This window comes from Cannabis sativa, chromosome 2, assembly GCF_029168945.1.
Source record: "Cannabis sativa cultivar Pink pepper isolate KNU-18-1 chromosome 2, ASM2916894v1, whole genome shotgun sequence".
Taxonomy (NCBI): Eukaryota; Viridiplantae; Streptophyta; class Magnoliopsida; order Rosales; family Cannabaceae; genus Cannabis; species Cannabis sativa.
The window spans coordinates 23,703,810-23,723,039 of record NC_083602.1 but is presented as its reverse complement, the minus strand read 5'-3'; the positions used below and the strand labels follow the sequence as shown (position 1 = coordinate 23,723,039).

At 30.8% G+C, this 19,230-nt stretch overlaps 1 non-coding gene across 1 annotated transcript; it reads left to right on the top strand.

Annotated features, from left to right (window-relative positions):
• The first annotated feature begins 516 nt into the window (after positions 1-516).
• LOC115721499 (small nucleolar RNA R71) lies at positions 517-623 on the top strand. The gene has a single exon (XR_004012518.1). It is a non-coding gene; the product is annotated as a small nucleolar RNA R71 (small nucleolar RNA).
• The last annotated feature ends 18,607 nt before the right edge of the window (positions 624-19,230 follow it).

Here is a 19,230-nt window from a genome sequence, read left to right as displayed (position 1 = left end):
AACCAATGCTCTGGAAAGAACAGAGCATTTCTCCAAATGCAAGTAAACTCTTGTTGTAGATTATCATATCAGTAAAACCCTGTGTCTGATAAATCTGGGAAACTTTATTCACATAGTCATGTTTACTTTCCAATGTGTTGGCAGCACAATAAACTGGATCAAGTATGTGAAAAGGGTTTCAGATGAATTCATACATTATGTACGTATAATTATGAAATAAATCATGTGAACCATGCAACATTAAATGTTATTTCTGATCTATATTAATAAGTATATCTGATTATATTGAAATGAGTTTTATTTAGGGCATAAAACCCAACACGTGCATACCAGCAACTTTCTTCGTTTGGCTTCTTTCAGTTGGCCATTGTTGGTTATTCATGGCCATTTCTTCAAGCAGATCATAGGCCTCATTTACACTTTTTCATAAATTCCCCACCAGCTGCGGCGTCTATAATTGTTCTGGTATTACCAATCAGCCCATTGTAGAAATTATGAACCAACATCCACTTTTCGATCCCATGATGTGGACATTTTCTGATGAGATCCTTGAACCTCTCCCAAGCCTCATAGAGAGATTCATTGTCCAGTTGACAAAAATTATTAATTTCCCCTCGCAACTTGGCAACTTTTGTTGGAGGAAAAAACTTGGACAAGAACTTTGTCGCCAAATCAGTCCATGTTGCAATAGAGTTCGGTGGCAAGGAGATCAGCGAACTCTTAGCTCGCTCTCTCAGCGAGAATGGGAAAAGTCTCAAGCGGATTGCATCATCACTGACTCCATTGACTTTGAAAGTCTGACATAACTCCATGAAGTTTAACAAGTGCAGATTGGGGTCGTCAGATGGGGAGTTCACCGAACTGAACTGAGGATTGCACCATTTGAAGTATGGCAGGCTTTATTTCAAAGTTATTGGCAGCTACGACGGGTGGTCTTATACAAGACTGAACCCCCGTCAAAGTTGGAAGAATGTAGTCCCTCAGACTACGACCATTTGCTTGATCTTCAATGGCACCACCATTATTACCGTTGTTGCCTCCATTGTTACCGCCATTGGCATTATCAGCCATGATTTCTTCTGTTTCAGCAGTTGCTGAAACTCTTTCTTGCCTCTTGTTTCTTCTGTTTCTTCTACAGGTCTTCTCAATTTCAAGATCAACCGGCAGTATTACACTTTGTCCTTGACGTCGCATGCACCCCCAATGCCTGAAATAAGACAATCTAAGAGAAACAGATTAGCAATAAGCAAGAAAAATTAACCAAAGTAGAATTTAATCTAATTTTTTTTTGTAATATCAATTTTTAAACAATTCCCCGACAACGGCGCCAAAAACTTGTTACGAAAATTATGAACAATACGCAAGTGCACGTAATCAAGTAGTAAACTCACGTAGGTGAGGTCGAACCACAAGGAATTGAACTGAATACCACTAAATTAAACTTATGATTCTATTTGGTAAATAAATAATTTTGATAGATTTTGAAATAAAGAAAAAAAACTAGAAAATTAAAGAAAGCAATAAAGGTGTTTAATCAAGGATGAGAAATTAGGGAAAAGAATCCTGTTTATTTAATTCCCCAATTGTTAATACTAATTACTATTCTCTTTCTCAATGTGAATGACATATTATAAAAATTAACCTAACTCTTTTCAGATCTTTTAGGTCCTAAATCACATGTTATCTAATCATCTCTGAGATAGATTAACATATAATCAGCATTAAGCAATAATCTAAATGTCACAAAGGCTATACAAATACTTTTGTTTCACATCAAAACCTAGTTTATCCAATTTTAGCATTCCAAATTCTCACTTTTCAGATTTTGAATTGGGATCATAGAACATGTAGAAGGTGATAAATCTTAAACATGTAATTAAACACAAATATGGATAAATTCACAATCAAGAAAGGAGAAATAACAATTATCATTACCCAAAAGTAATTTCAATCAACATTCATCATCTCCCTAAATAGGAGTTTAGTTCATAAAATCCATAATAACATCCATAATCAAATCTAAAACAGAAATTAACATAGAAATCAAGAGTTTAAGAAAGAACTAGTTGGTGATTGCATTCCGAATCGCCACCATTGCTTCCTCTGCCTCCTACTTTCACTTTTGGGTCCAATTTCTGCTTCCCTTCCTTCTAAAACACGAGCCCCTTAAATAGAAATTAGGGTTATTACCTTCGAAAAAGTCAAAAACTGGTCAAAAATCTCGTATTTCGCCCCTAGTAGCGACCACATAAAGCCTAGTCGCGACCTGTTGGGTTTTATGCCATAAATAAAACTCATTTAAATATAATCAGATTTACTTATTAATATAGATCAGAAATAACATTTAATGTTGCATGGCTCACATGATTTATTTCATGATTATATGTACATAATGTATGAATTCATCTGAAACCCTTTTCACATACTTGATCCTGTTTATTGTGCCGTCAACACATTGGAAAGTAAACATGACTATGTGAATAAAGTTTCCTAGATTTATCAGACATAGGGTTTTACTGATATGATAATCTACAACAGAGTTTACTTGCATTTGGAGAAGTGCTATGTTCTTTCCAGAGCATTGGTTAAAGAAAAGCTCAGGTTGGATGCATGGAGTATGCATCGGAAGGGACCGATATTGAACTTTGACTTAGATTTAATTAAACTTACGCATCGGAAGGGACCGATATTGAACTTTGACTTAGATTTAATTAAACTTACCGTAAAATCTATTCAAGTCAATATCGCCTAGTTGATCCTAGATCAAATGATCTTAATCCTGTTATGATTAGGCTCAATCTCGAGAGGCTATTCGTGTTCTTTGATTTGTTAGTTAAGCCTACTTTTAGGTCAGGGTGATACGTACATTTTGGGAACACGGTAGTGCAATTGAGTGGGAGCGCTATCATAAACATGGAATCTATAGCTTCTATCTGGCGAATAGTAAGCAAAGGATGATCTCCTTCGAGCTTGACCAAACGAATATAAATGGTGGAGTAGTCATTTCACATAAGCTGAAATATCATTTATACGGGGTCAAGTGTTTTAAGGAATAAATACATTGTAGGGTGTAACGGTAATTGAATCCCTTTATAGTGTAGATCATTCATATAGAGGATCATTGATCAAATTAGGATTATAACAATGGATAACTAATGATGTGTCTATATGGTGGAACATATAGAGCATTCTATATACTGAGAGTGCAATTCTAAGTTCTATGCGTGGATTCAACGAAGAATTAATAAGTTAGTGAATTTTAGTGCTAAATTCTTGATCTACTTATTGGAAGCTCGGTTATATAGACCCATGGTCCCCGCACTAGTTGAGATAATATTGCTTGTAAGACTCATATAATTGGTTTTGATTAATCAATTATAATTCTCAAATTAGACTATGTCTATTTGTGAATTTTTCACTAAGTAAGGGCGAAATTGTAAAGAAAGAGTTTTAGGGGCATATTTGTTAATTATGATACTTTGTATGGTTCAATTAATAAATATGATAAATGACAATATTATTTAATAATTATTTATAGTTATTAAATAGTTAGAATTGGCATTTAAATGGTTAAATTAGAAAATTGGTATTTTTGAGAAAATCAGATGCAGAAAAGATAAAACTGCAAAATAGCAAAAAGTGAGGCCCAAATCCACTAGTATAGGGCCTGCCACTTTTGTAGGAAATTTAAACTGATATTTTCATTATTTTAATGCCAAATAATTCAAAACTAACCCTAGTGGAATGCTATAAATAGATAGTGAAGGTTTCAGGAAAATTACACTTAAATTTTCTATTTTTCCTTCAGAGAAAAACCTGAGCCTTCTCTCTTCCTATCTTTGGCTGAACCCACTCTCTCTCTCTTCCTCTTGAATTTCGAAATCCTTAGTGTATGAGTAGTGCCCACACACAGCAAGTGATACCTCAATCATAATGAGGAAGATCGTGAAGAAAGACATTCAGCAAAAGGAGTTTCAGCATCAAAGATTCAGAGAAAGCGATCCAGGTTCAGATATTGATAATGCTCTGCTACAGAAAGGAATCAAGGGCTAGATATCTGAACGGAAGGAGTCATTATGTTCCGCTGCACCCAATGTAAGGTTTCTTAAACTTTATATGTGTTTAATTTATCGTTTTAGAAAGTTCATATTTAGGGTGTTAATAAACATACTTGTGAGTAGATCTAAGATCCTGGTAAAATAATTTCCAACAACTGGCCTCAGAGCCATGGTAATTGATTTACTTGCAAGAAATTTGGACTTTAAAACGATTGTTTGTATGTTCTTTGGATGGTATCATGTTGTATTGAGTGTTATTTGATGATTGATTGATGTTTGTGAAATTTTCGTGAAAAATAATTGCGATTTTATCTCTGGAATTATTTTTATTGGATAGTATGGAAAAAATTAAGCAAGTTAGCCTTTTACAGAACTTAATTTGGATTTTATTTGAATTAGTTATGATTTTTTGAAGATTTGGAAAAATCGGGGCTGTGCTGATTTTTTCCTGCGATCGCAAATCTGTCCGTACAGTTTCGAATTTTTTTGTTTTTCTTCGATTTTTCATGCTTTTTCATGGAATTAACTTCCAATTTTTTGTATAGTTTTGTATTTATACTATTACTATTCCTAATTCAATTCTAATTATCATTTTGAATTAATTTAATATTTTTTAAATTTAATTCAAGATATTAGTGTAATTTGAATTTGAATAGAATTAGTATCATCTTCTTGCTTAAAAATCTATCTTATTTTTAAATTTGATTATATCTTATCTTATTTTTAAATTTAAGGTCAGATTTTATAAGATATTTATAAAATCTTTTAAGATATTTTTTAAAATATCTTATCTTTTAAGATATTTTTAATTATATCTTATCTTTTAAGATTTTTTTTAAATTAAATCTTTTTAGATATTTTGACCTTATTTAAATTTAAAATAAGATATTTATAATTATGTAATTTTAAATAGATGTAAGATATTTTGCTAACTTTTAAATTTTGTTATTTTATTTATTTAAATTAAATTTAAAATCTGAAATGATATTTCATTTATCTTTTCTAATTTTTATTTAATTTTTATTTTTAAAATAACATTTAAAATTTAAAAGTAGTTAGCAAATTTTTAAACTGATATTTAGGTTGGTTGAAACTTAATTTTTTAAAATTGTAGGTTTAATTTTAAATTTATTTTTTTTAATTTTCGAATTTTTTCAAATTCTTTTAAAATTTTCGAATTTTTTTTTATTTAATTAATTATTTTCGAAATTAAATATTTAATTTAAAATTAAATAAATCCTACATCCAACTATCCAGCTAACCTTGTTGCAGGAGTATGTGTTTTAGCTTATGTGTAAGTTTTCAAAACCTATTATTACTTGATTGCAAATAGTCATGGTTACTTTTTGCCAGATCTAATGATCTGATGGCTCCCTTGGTCAAGATAATAATTTGTAACAGGTATATTTACAATCTTCTTTCATCTGTGTATGACCTAGCAACATGATAGGACCCATCCAAAGTGTGCCTGTGTGAGCCTATGTGTTTAATTTGATTATAGATACATATAGGTTGTTGTTGCTAAAATAAATTATCATAGTTCTTGATAGAATTTATTTAGGCCCATTTAGTTATTGGGCTTATTCAATTAATAACAGTTGTTCTTATTAAGGTTAAATTCCTCTCTTTTGGGCCTTGTGTGAGAGTTGGGAGCCATAGAAGTGGGTACGACATACCGAACCCAAAGACTCCCCTCACACAAACCACCCCAATTGTGAAGGCCCATTTGCCTGATTTGAACAACTGTACTAGGTTAATTACACTAGTTTAACCTAATAAAATTGATTAGCAACATAATTAATTTCATTTATTTTGAAATTAATTTAAGAAAATTATGGTTTAAAGAATTCTTTATTCTAAGCTAAACTATATGTATTTTCTTGTATTTAATTAAATATAGAATTATAACCATCTAGATTCTTTCTGGAACTTAATTTAAATTTTTCATTAAATATTCCTATTTAAGTTGATATTTAGTTATCTTCAACTAACCAACTTAAATCGAAATATCTTTTGAATTTCAAATTTCAAAATTAAGTTGAGGAATTTTAGGCATTGGTTATTAAGATTCTTTAGATATTTTTTAAGTTAATATCTTTTCGAATATTAACTTAAAATGGAATATTTTTAAATTAAGTGGTTACAACTTAATTTTTGATATTTAATTAAATTTAAATTTGAAAAATATTTAAGTTCTAGATTTTTTCTAATACAACTTAAATTAGATATTTTTTTTCGAATTTTGTGGAAAAGATACTTAGTCAAATAAGATATTTTCTAGATAGTTATTTCTAGACTACTTATTATTTCTAATATTAAATAGGAAAATATTATAAATTGTGAAATTAATTATTTAATTAATTTTGGTACAATTTATTTTAAGTATATTTTTCCTAGTATTAAACTAGAAATTAATAATTAAGCCTTCTCTACACTTAATTATTTATTTCTTGAATTTAATACATTTAATTAATTTGAAAAATAAATATCTAAGTTGATTTTTATCATCATACTTAAATATTTCTTTTTCATGACATTTAATTAAATAGAAAATTATTTTTAGTTGAAATTTAATTTTTCAACTAAATTTAAATAATTTTCAAAATATATTTTTTTTTCTTTATTTTATTAATCAATTTTCGAAATTGCATTTCTTAAATGCTAGAATTTCGAATTTTATCTTGAAAAATAGATTAAGTTGTAAATTAATTATTTATTTTAATTAATTCTTGGATCAACTTAAATCAATGATTTTTTCATTTATTGATTAATTTAAAATAAATTGAATTAAAGTATATTATTAGAAATTGAATTAATTAGTCAAAGGAAAATCTAGATAGGTGATATTTTTGCTTGAAGTATTTTTCTAGTGTATTTAATTAAATAGAAAATTAATATTTAAGTTGATTTTCATCATCATACTTAAATATTTGTAATTTTTCTTATATATTTAATTAAATAGGAAAATTATATTTTTTGTTGTAAATTAATTTTATTAATTAATTTTGGGCCAACATTAAATTAGAATAATTTTTCCAGGATTTATTCTTTATTTTAATATGCATTTTTTCGAAAATTGTATTCTTAAATACTTTAATTTTTCGAAATGCAATATATATTTATAGAAAATTAAATTTGAGTTGTAAATTAATTTATATTAATTTTGTAACAACTTAAATTGAATATTTTTCTAAATATTTATTGGAAATTATTACTAAGATGGAAATAATTCATATTATTTCATATCCATCTAAGTAAAATTTATAAATATTAAATTAAAACTTATATTTAGAATTTTTCATTCTAAATTGGAAGTTTTAATTAAATAAATATATATTTAAAATAAATAGAATAAATAAAGAGAATAAAAGAAAATACAACTCTTTTTAAATAATGAGCTTTATTATCAAGAGACATTCGATCTCCATTGTGGGTTTTACACCGCGTTTGTTTTAGTGAGTAATCCCCCCTAATGGAGGAACATTCATTAGCAATTTCGCACCGTTTAACCTCGCATGATAAGTAGTTTGTAAGTGTTTTGTATGGTATGGATCACCCTAATGGTGGCGACCATACTTGACTTGCAAATTATGAAACAATGGTGGAAGCTCATAAGATAGAATTGCCTTGACTCTCGCCTAAACGGGACAACGCTGAATTCCAATCTTGATCGAATAAAAGGTTGCTAGAATGTTTAACATTTTAGACGAGCTGACAACTCTATTCAATGAATGGTAGCTTTGACTCTCGCCTAAACGGGACACTGATATCAGTTTGTTGAAAACCTTGGAAATTATTTAGGATTGTATGTTTTAGTATTTTCACTTGTCATTCCTACTTGCTATATGCTTTTAATTTCTGAATTGTGTATGAATTTATATTGAACCATGTTATTTTCTGTTATTAAGTTGTAGTTTAATTTCGAATCTTCATTGTTGGTCTAACTTGGCTTGTTTATCTAATGAGATAAATCCCTAGTGGATTTTCACCATTAGACATACATAGTGTTAGATCTCGAAAGATAAATATTGTATATGCGACATCTAGTTGTTCATCAATTGATGACACCTTAGACTAGTATTTTTAAGATATGAAACAAGAAGATTGTATAAATAAGATTACTTTGTCTTTCGCTAATCGAAGCATCGTTGGATTCTTATTTATAAACGAAATTATCCTAATTCCTCTTAGCTTATTCATTTCGAATTAGCTCCATAATATATCATTGGATGAATGGTCTATAAATCATTTCATGTCATTATATTTTCTCTTAAGAAATTAAATGACGCTTATGATTATAATCCCGAAATTCTATTCCCAATTGATATAAATCCTCAATCTTAGAAATCTCCTACTTGTATGGGCAAATCTGACTTAGAGTTTAAATAGTAGTGGTGGTCCAAGAAAGAATTACTCATTATATTTGGTTGAATTTAAGTCTTTGACTTTAATTTTAGAATCCAAACAGAAATTTTCTTATATTTCTAATTCCAGAATACAATACAGTTACACTTTCTCAAGTGTTTAATATCCATCTTCTATTAATGGATTAAAACTGTATGGAATATGAGTTAGGTATTCTTGCAGTATTCTAAGAACTCTTTGATGTAACTAAACCTATGTCATCATAGACACTACCACATTTTTCTTAATCTATGGCATTTGTATCTTGTTCATAGTGGATTTGACAAGATCAATCTCTGCAAAGAGTTAATATGCCTATATCCACTGAAAGTAGTTCATCTCATTCGTAGATGGATGTACATTCAGGGGTGGATATGAGTTTTTCGTTGTATTCTTAAAACGATAATTCTAGATTATACCTTTTAGCAAAGAAATTTGAAATGTTTGAAAAATTTCATTAATTTCTAGCAATGGTTAAAACCATTAAGGTAAGTGGTTAAAGATCTTGCGAACTGATAGGGGTGGAGAAATAGTTAGTAGATATGCAGTTCAAAGATCATTAAATTGATATTTGAATTATATCCAAACTTACCTCCCCAGAAATTTCGAGTTGCATGTTGATGATTAGTTACTAGTCGTTGCCTAATTCCTTCTATGGTAATACAATTTCAGAATGATGTAATGGTTGTATACTTAATGTAAATCATTACTAGATTCATGGATAACCTAATCAAATCTTAAGAAAGGCTAGAACTGTTAACCATGGTTTGTTAGCTATTCTAAGTGATTAGGGGCGGACCATCCCATAGTCAATAGATAAGAAAGTGTTTGTTCAAACAAATACTACTTTTCTAAGATAATGACTAAGTCGGAAAACAAGTAGCAAATAAAGGAGATATTTTTCTTGATTCCAAAAGTGTTCTATCATCTTATATAACATATGATGATCCCACTGCCTCTGTTGTCTTGTCACAACCAAAGAGGTTAATACCATTTAGTTTTCTTCGACATAATTCACGGTACCTTGTCGTAGTGGGAGAGTTTCTAGGAACTCACCTTCTTATGACTTGGGAGACACTAGTGATTAAAATCCATTGTGAGTTTAAACAAGTAATGGATTGTCAAGATAAGAAACTAAGAAGAAAGCCAATAGAACTATGGTTTAATCCATTCACATGGAGTAACCTAAAGTTTTATATTACAAGGACATAAAAGGAAATTTTCGTTTATAAGTCTATTCAATGGACTTAACAAACTTCCTGTTCCTAGTATTATAGGTTTGAGTTTATCTAAACCTATGGCTTGTGGTATACCTGGTAATTACTTACTCTAATGCAAGCAACTTACTTTAGTAAGATGCTGAAACATTTTCTTTCTAATGGCAATTTATAGAAGCTTCACAACTTCTTAGGTATAGATTTTATTTATCTAAGGAAAAGTCTCAACTATTCCAGAAAAGATAAAGCCATGAAAGAATTTCTTATATCAACAGTGAGAGGTCTTAGATATGCTTTTGTATGCCTTAGACCAGACACCTGCTGTTGAGTGGGAGTAATGAGTAGGTATCAGATTAATCCAGGAGAAGAACATTGGAAGACAATCAAGTAAATCTTAAGATAAAGAAGAGGAACTATATGTTAGTCTATAAGGGTGTGTTTAAAACTCTTAGACTACACCATATCAGATTTCGAAATTTGCCTTTGTGCTAGTAAATCTTTCTGATAAGATGCTGGTTACTCTGGGGGTGGAATAGTGATTTTGGAGAAGTGTAAAAACCTATCTGAATTCTCTAGGTCTACCAGATAGGGACTGAATGTTAAAGCTGCAGGAAAGGTACTTATTCAGTCTAAGGAAAGTTCTATACATCTTTGGCACCATTCCAAATTGCCTTAAACTACTAGTGTTAATTTCCTGATTAACCAAAAGTAGTTGCCAAAGGTATAGGATCCAGTATCCCAAGAGAGTAGACATATAGAGAGAAATTTCACATTATCAATGATTTTGTGATTAAGGAAGAGTAATGGTGGAGAAAAGGTTGTGTTTAATTCAACCTTTCAGATCCTATTACGAGGAGTTTACTACTACTACACTTGATTTGTATATCAAGGTGTTGAGATTATTTAAAACGCACTTTTGTTTTATATTAGTGCAAGTGGGAGTTTGTTGGGTTTTATGCCCTAAATAAAACTCATTTAAATATAATCAGATTTACTTATTAATATAGATCAGAAATAACATTTAATGTTGCATGGTTCACATGATTTATTTCATGATTATATGTACATAATGTATGAATTCATCTGAAACCCTTTTCACATACTTGATCCTGTTTATTGTGCCGTCAACACATTGGAAAGTAAACATGACTATGTGAATAAAGTTTCCTAGATTTATCAGACATAGGGTTTTACTGATATGATAATCTACAACAGAGTTTACTTGCATTTGGAGAAGTGCTATGTTCTTTCCAGAGCATTGGTTAAAGTAAAGCTCAGGTTGGATGCATGGAGTATGCATCGGAAGGGACCGATATTGAACTTTGACTTAGATTTAATTAAACTTACCGTAAAATCTATTCAAGTCAATATCGCCTAGTTGATCCTAGATCAAATGATCTTAATCCTGTTATGATTAGGCTCAATTTTGAGAGGCTATTCGTGTTCTTTGATTTGTTAGTTAAGCCTACTTTTAGGTCAGGGTGATACGTACATTTTGGGAACACGGTAGTGCAATTGAGTGGGAGCGCTATCATAAACATGGAATCTATAGCTTCTATCTGGCGAATAGTAAGCAAAGGATGATCTCCTTCGAGCTTGACCAAACGAACATAAATGGTGGAGTACTCATTTCACATAAGCTGAAATATCATTTATACGGGGTCAAGTGTTTTAAGGAATAAATACATTGTAGGGTGTAACGGTAATTGAATCCCTTTACAGTGTAGATCATTCATATAGAGGATCATTGATCAAATTAGGATTATAACAATGGATAACTAATGATGTGTCTATATGGTGGAACATATAGAGCATTCTATATACTGAGAGTGCAATTCTAAGTTCTATGCGTGGATTCAACGAAGAATTAATAAGTTAGTGAATTTTAGTGCTAAATTCTTGATCTACTTATTGGAAGCTCGGTTATATAGACCCATGGTCCCCGCACTAGTTGAGATAATATTGCTTGTAAGACTCATATAATTGGTTTTGATTAATCAATTATAATTCTCAAATTAGACTATGTCTATTTGTGAATTTTTCACTAAGTAAGGGCGAAATTGTAAAGAAAGAGTTTTAGGGGCATATTTGTTAATTATGATACTTTGTATGGTTCAATTAATAAATATGATAAATGACAATATTATTTAATAATTATTTATAGTTATTAAATAGTTAGAATTGGCATTTAAATGGTTGAATTAGAAAATTGGTATTTTTGAGAAAATCAGATGCAGAAAAGATAAAACTGCAAAATTGCAAAAAGTGAGGCCCAAATCCACTAGTATAGGGCCTGCCACTTTTGTAGGAAATTTAAACTGATATTTTCATTATTTTAATGCCAAATAATTCAAAACTAACCCTAGTGGAATGCTATAAATAGATAGTGAAGGCTTCAGGAAAATTACACTTAAATTTTCTATTTTTCCTTCAGAGAAAAACCTGAGCCTTCTCTCTCCCTATCTTTGGCTGAACCCACTCTCTCTCTCTTCCTCTTGAATTTCGAAATCCTTAGTGTATGAGTAGTGCCCACACACAGCAAGTGATACCTCAATCATAGTGAGGAAGATCGTGAAGAAAGACATTCAGCAAAAGGAGTTTCAGCATCAAAGATTCAGAGAAAGCGATCCAGGTTCAGATATTGATAATGCTCTGCTACAGAAAGGAATCAAGGGCTAGATATCTGAACGGAAGGAGTCATTATGTTCCGCTGCACCCAATGTAAGGTTTCTTAAACTTTATATGTGTTTAATTTATCGTTTTAGAAAGTTCATATTTAGGGTGTTAATAAACATACTTGTGAGTAGATCTAAGATCCTGGTAAAATAATTTCCAACACGACCATAGGCAAAATACGAAAAAAAAACTTTCTGTCTGGCCTCCTAGTCGCGACCATGAAAAAGGGTCGCGACCATGGAAAGTGGTGGTCGCGACTACTGAAGCAAAATTTGACAACTTCAACATCTTTTAGTAAAATGTGCATAACTTTCACATACAAACTCCAAATGAATTGATTCAAGATGCGTTGGAAAGAAGAAAAAGAAATCTAAAACTTTTTTGTTTTGACTTTTTCCGAAATCGGATCAAAACATAGTTAAATTTAAGCTTGAAGTTTCAGTTTTATTTTCTTGCAGAATTTTCTCTATTCTATAGATTGTTGTTTTCCGAAATTTGATCAATTGATATATTCCAAGTGTAAAACCTAAAACCAAAGAAAACAAACATAATTCCATTCCAAAAGAATAATAAAGAAGGAAAACAACTATAAAAAGTGACTCAAAACGTAGGCTAAAAATAGCCTAACAATTTCTACCTAACACAAAAAAGAAACTTCAGGATCAAGGAATGATCTTTCATAAATTATTATTTGTTGAGAATTTGGGAAATGGGTATTTCTAGTTTAGTTGTGGGTACCTGGTATGAGCAATGTTGCCTCTACCATATAGGTTACATTAATTCACTTTATAATGGTAGTTAACTGTAAGTGATTAGGAAATTTTAAAGTTGTGTCAGCTCAAGAGAAATTGATGCAGGTTAAAATAAGTAGAAATGAACAAGATACAAGTTGACAATAAGATGGGAATTCCTCAAGTTTAAGTGAACAAAAACAGATGAGGAATTGCAAGAGGTTAATGAAGGGAGTGATGGCAATTGAATTTTATTAATGAAAGAATGAAAGCAAGAAATATAATTAGGAGCAACAAAGAAGCATCTACTTTCTCATAACCCACCATGAGCTTACTTTGGAGTTAAACATACTTAACTTGGGGTAATCTCATGATGGAAAATCTTCTTGGGAGTCATCTCAGAAAGCGTACGAGTAAGGACAAAGTACGCTAGAAAGATTCATATTAGGATGCAGAATTAGTAGTCGTTCCAGAGATTATCAAGAGGAATGGATGTGTTAATAAGTAGATATTGACAAGGTATTGAGAGGAGTATATAGTAGTGGATGGAAATAAGAAGTAATCTAATTGAATATCTTTCATAAATGAATACTTAACTTATTATTAAGCTAAGTCAGTAGGTCAGCTTAGGAGGTCCCATATAAGGAATGGAAAGACATAATTATAAATTAGGTATTGTGGGATCTTATGATTTCGACTGAATAGAAATGGTTGGAGATACCGAGTTAATATGTTGTCTATCAGTATAGATAGTTTATACAATAAATAAGGATATAGAATTCATACGAAGGATTAATCTAATCTTGTGAGATTCAAAGATTGATATCTTTGACTATGATGTTAAGAATTAGAGATGGTTATTGAAAACCACAGAGATTAAAGCAAAAATAGTATGATGTTTTATTCTTGAAATGTGGGTAACCTGAGCAGATCAATAGAATAATAGAAACATGTCATGGGTATATTTGATAAAGGTTATATTATCTTAGAATAATCTCTTTCCCTGACAAAGTGTTTGTCTAAAAGTGATAATTAAATGTACCACTGGTTAGGTACCTTAATAAGTGTGGTACGAGAGAAATGTTAGATACATGTTCACTAGAGTAAGTAGGACAGGTAGCCTATTAGCTAGCCTATTAGCTAGCCTTAACTCCTGCGTTGTCTGGAGTAGATAATGTATTTCATGTCTCCATGCTGAGAAAATATGTATCAGACTCGACCCATATTCTGAGCTGTGACGATGTTAAAGTTCAGACAAATTTATTATATGGGAAAAACATATTGTCTAGGTTTTGGACTAGAAAAAAGAAATACTATGAAATGAGACAATTCCACTAGTTAAAGAAAGTGTTGTAGAAATATATATATATATATATATAGCAAGATGAAAACATCAATTTAAGAGTTAGAATCATAAATACGGGGATAATATCCCGAATTGTTTAAATAAATTTCGAGGATGAAATTTTTATAAGGAGGGGATGGTTGTAATATCCCGATAAGTCTAATCGTAAATAATTAAGGTTTACATTTATATTATGTGTTAATCAGGTAATAAGTGGGATTATGATCCTATTAATTTATTTCAGCATAAAATTTAAATTTTGCTATAAGTGAGTAAATAAGCGTAATTTATAAATTACAGAGATTTATATAGAATGTGTGAATGTAATATGAGCTATATGTGGAACAAAAATATTTTTAGGTTCGGTGACCCTGAAGACCTGATTAGTGGATAAATGTTAGGTTATTTTTAGTATTAATTTTAGATTAAGTTTAGTATATTTTTAATTGAGTTTTAATCGTGTTTGGAGCATTTTTACGCTTTTTATCTTTTATTTTTGCAGATTTAAAATAGAATAAGATTAGAAAATATCAGAGAAAAAGATGGGAAAAAGATAAAAATATCATGATATTTAAAATAGAGAAAATTATGCAAGCTGAAACTTCAAGCCTGAATTCGATGATGTTCCGTTTAGATTTTGAAAAAAGTCAAAACATGAAAGATCTATATCTCTTTTTTATCTTTCCGGAACAACTTGAATCATTTAATTCCGAGCAATATCGAGAGAGTTATGGCTAAATTACTATCAGTCAACGCAGCAGAAAACTCACCTCCTCTTCTAATCCTAAGCAGAATAGGTTTTCTAATCCTAAGGAGAATAGGTTTTTTTCCTCAGCGAATTTTATCTTATTTTATCATTTTTTGGCTATAAAAGAAGGGGACTTCAATAGTTTTGGCAAGCAATTTCAGAGAGAAAAAAAGGAGAGAATTCAGATACAGAGTGGAGAGATCAACTGCAAAATTGGAGGCATACTTCTCAGGGTTTTCAGCATTCTTCTCTTCTTCTCTTCTCTATTTTGATCATCTCTTTTCTTAAAGTTAATATGTGTAATTGTGCTACAATGAACATGAGTAACTAAACACTTTATTAGGGTTAGATGGATATTGTTTGACATTGTTTATGGTTTTAATATGATTTATTTTCCCCCTAATTTCTATGTATTCTATTTTATTTGTGCTTAATTACTTTTAATTGCCTGATCACCAATTATCTGTCTATGATTTTGATGCGAGGTCTGAGAAGTGAGTGTCAAATATGCTATAGTAAAATAGAATTAAATTTCGATATAGGACGAGAGTACCTATATGGTTTAGATAGCTTATAGGGTTTCTGTGTTTAATGCCTGTTGCATGTTAAATTTATCACGAGAGTAGAAAGTTTGCATGTAATTGAGATTTATATATCTGAGAAGACTATAAATTACCTTAGTAAACCTGCTATTGCATAGAAATTAATATTAGGAAAATAATCATATTAGGCCATATTCAATAGAAACAATTGAAATCGAAGCCCTAGTTTTTATTAACTTTCAATTTTCTTTAATCATTGCTTCTTACTAGTTTTCTTATTTTTCATTCTTTTCTATTCTTTTATTTAACCAAATAGAAGTAAAAGTTTAATTTTAACGTACTTAACTACACTCCCTGTGGGATCGATCTCACTCTTGGTGAGTCTACTACTTGAAACGGTACGTACACTTGCGTGTGCAAAATATCGCAACAATAAATAAGCATATTCGTTAATTACGGAGATTTATTTGAAATACGTGGATATAATATGAGTTATTTGTGAAATAAAAATATTTTCAGGTTCGGCGATCCTGGAAACCCGGTTGGCGGCTAAAAATGTCATAACAGTTTTAGTTAGAAATATTGATGGGATTATTGGGATAAGTTGATTTTAGAAATATTGGGATATTTTAGGATATTCGAAGTTGGCCAAATACCCTAAAAATAGAAATTTCTTAGTGTCTAAGAAATAATAAGATAACTCCTAATAATAAAGTTTTTATTAATATTATTATATATTATATTATTATTATTAATATTATATTATTATAAATATTAGATTATTATATTATTATATAGGCTATATAAACGAAACTTTATTTTTCGTTTAAAATTTGATTATATATATTAAGTTATTAGTGAAACAGAACGAACGAACAAACAAAATCCTCGTTCTCTCCTTTCGACGAAGCCTTCTTCTTCTATATCCATTTTCTTTGATTTTTAAACCAAAACTTAGCGATCTAAGCTCCAGTAGTAGCAAGATAGCAAATCCTTGAAGCGGAAAGCTTAAGGTATGGTTTAATTTCGTTTTAAGTTAAAATAACAATTAGTTTCGCAAAGGGATTTTGTAAATTAGAATAGTATGAAAGTTCCGACCTTATAGAATTGTTCTCGGGTAGTCATGGGACTAGTTCCGATGTTTTCTTGTTGAATTTAAAGTGATTTTGAGTTAGAAATCAAGTTTGAAAAATTTTAAAGCTTAGTCTGAAGGTTAATGGCGTTTTTCATTTAAGGGCTCGATTTTAATTTCTGTTACATAAGGATGGTAATATTTATGGATATATGTGCCCTGTGAAGTTTGGAGTGATTTGGATAAGTTTTGGTAATGTTTCGGTGAGTGCGAAAATTAAGATTTTCGTATTTTATAGTTTTTAGAAATTCTTAAGAGATCAGAAATCGTATTTTTGTCATAACTTATGACTCAGGTGTCCGTTTTGGACATTTTATATACCGTTTCGAAGCTTGTGACGAGCTCTACAATATGGTGTATGCTTTAGAGCTAAAATATAAGTTTTATTTTAGTGTATTTATACCGCAGGGTTTAATAGAAAAACCTCGATTGTCTTATGTGAATATAAGTAATGTTTTGGGATAAACACTTATTGGTTTATCAGTGTTGTGACATAGGACCGAGATCATCGGGGATAGTTCTCCACTTGGGTTGGCTGAAATATATGAACCTAGATTAAAGGTAAGAAAAGTATATTGTACTGCATAGTACGTTGTATGTAATACAATTAGTATCGTTATGAATTGGTTAATATTGAGATATAGATAATATTGTTATATAATGAAAAAATTAATTGGTTGAGTAATGATAATGTGATAATATTATGCATGTGATATATGGGCTCACCTGATTAGGTGATGCAATTTTCCTGGCGACGTACTGGCGTAAGTACGAGCGTCAGTGATATATGATGAGTACCGAGTGTAGGTACGGGCTCACCTGATTAGGTGATGTAATTTTCCTGGTGACGTACTGAGCGTAAGTATGCGTGTCAGTGATATATGATGAGTACCGAGTGTAGGTACGGGCTCACTTCATTAGGAGATGCGATTTTCCTGGCGACGTACTAGGTGTAAGTTTTGGTGTTAGTGACATATGATAAGTACTGGGCGTAGGTACGAGCTCGTCTAATTAGACGATGCGATATATTGGTGACAGATTGTGGCACGGGCTCACCTGATTAGGTGATGCAATTATATGATATATGGGTACAAGTTTTTGGCACAGGCTCACCTGATTAGGTGATGCAGTTATGCGACAGGTTTCAAGCTATGGCACGGGCTTGCCTGATTAGGCGATGCAACACAAGATTATCAGATTAAAGCATCGACTTGCCTGATTACGCAATGTGATGTTATGAAGATGGTTGCTTTATGAGGTAACATATATTATTTATATGATTAAATGAATATGAATTCCATTATTGGTATAATGGTTTTGTATTACCAAATATATGTATACTGATGTTTATTCATGGCAGATTCCAGTAGTGATTTGGATTTCATCTAATGAACAATGTGTGATGGTTTGATTCTTATTGTGTATGAATAATAATATTCAAATAATAAACTATATGATTGTTATTATTACTTTTCTTGCTGAGTCCTTGTGACTAGCAAGTGCTATGAGGTGCACGTAAAGGCAAAGAAAAGGTGGCAGTCTTCTCCAGTAAATATTGACCTCACCGGCCAGCGTGTCAAGTTGCCAGGAGTTGTTTTGGACTTGTTGTATCTGATGTGTATATTGATTTTATGTTTATATGGTTGTCGTATATATTTATTTAGCAAAACTTTTTATAACAGTGATTCCCAGAACACACTTTTTTTGCCGTTATAATGTCTGTTTTTAGTGTTTTCTTTTAGTCAAGTTTTTAATATTATCACGGTTTTTAATAAGCTAGTATTAAATTAGTTTATAAAATCATACACGTGGCGTCCCTATAGATTAGGGTGTTACAAAACCTATTGCTTATGATATGCCTAGTGATTTACATACTCTACTGCAAGCAATATACTTTAGTAAGTTGCTGGAGTATTTTTCTAATGGAAATCTGTAGAAGCATCTCGACTTCTAGACATAGATTTTATTTATCTAAGGAAAAGTTTCAACTATTTCAGAAAAGATAAGGCCAAAGAAAAGAATTTCATAGGATCAACAGTGAGAGGTCTCACATATGCTTTGTTATGCATTAGACCAGACACCTGTTGTTGAGTGGGAGTAATGAGTTGGTATTAGATTAATCCAGGAAACGAACATTGGAAGACAATCAAGTAAATCTAAGATCAAGAAGAGGAACTATATGTTAGTCGATAAGGGTGGTAATTAATACTCTTAAACTACACCAAATCAGGTTTCTAGACTTGCCTTAGTGCTAGAAAGTCTGCTGCTGAGGTGGTGATTACTCTAGGGGTGGAGTAGTGATTTTGGAAAAGTGTAAAAACCTATTTGAAGTCTCTAAGTCTATCAGAGAGTCTATATGTTAAAGTTGCAGGAAAGA